Consider the following 947-nt stretch of genomic DNA (forward strand, 5'->3'; position numbering starts at 1 on the left):
GAATAGCAAGATTCAAGAAGGAAAATACCCATTATTGCAGTAACAATAATTTATAAATAAATCTATAAATAAACATCAATAAGCCATTTAACTGGCCATAGCCTAATAAACACTTAACAACTTCAGTGGTTACAAAAACACAACACCGCAAGAAACACATTTGCCGCTCGTTATAAATGGCATGATACAGTTAGAGAACCATGGGCTGAGTATTCATACTCCATATTACATATTTTAATAACATCTATTTTTCAAAATGTTATTAATAAATAGAACTTAAAATTCATTATTATATTATTTTATTATAACAATGTTTTCCTATGAATAATTGGTTTTCAAGTTATTTTAAGAGCATATACTCGTAAAATGATATTTTACATTGGGTATACGCCAAAAATCGAAAATCTGCTGACAGGTATACGGCGTATACCCGCGTATCCGTACCAATACACCACTGGAATTAACCATAATTTTTCTTGGAGGAGTACCGCCATGAGGACTCTCATTTAAAATACCTGAAGCCATACACCATGCACGGTGGATGGCCAAAGCAATATACTGTTTAAAAATATATATGTATATTTCGAAAACAGTTTGATTTAAAACAACGAGAAGAAATATCTATTGTTAGTATATGTGTGCTTATTGTTAAATTATATGTAAAGGTTTGGTATAAAGCTTCTCTAACTTCATGTGCGCCACTGCAAGATTTAACATTTTTAAAAGATTTAATAAAATACCAGTCATTCGATAAGAGTATTTCAGATATATCCATAAAAGAAATGTGTGGGCATTTATGGTATTTATCTCCAGAAGCTGCAGCATTCTCATTTTTTGACGAGAATGTCTCCGTGGAAACAAAGAAAAAAATGATAACGGCTTTAAATACGGACTCCGAAGACGAAATCAGAAAACATAATATTCTCAAACCAAACCAAGTTGATTCA

The sequence above is a fragment of the Acyrthosiphon pisum genome, chromosome X (genome assembly GCF_005508785.2).
Source record: "Acyrthosiphon pisum isolate AL4f chromosome X, pea_aphid_22Mar2018_4r6ur, whole genome shotgun sequence".
NCBI classification, from domain to species: domain Eukaryota; kingdom Metazoa; phylum Arthropoda; class Insecta; order Hemiptera; family Aphididae; genus Acyrthosiphon; species Acyrthosiphon pisum.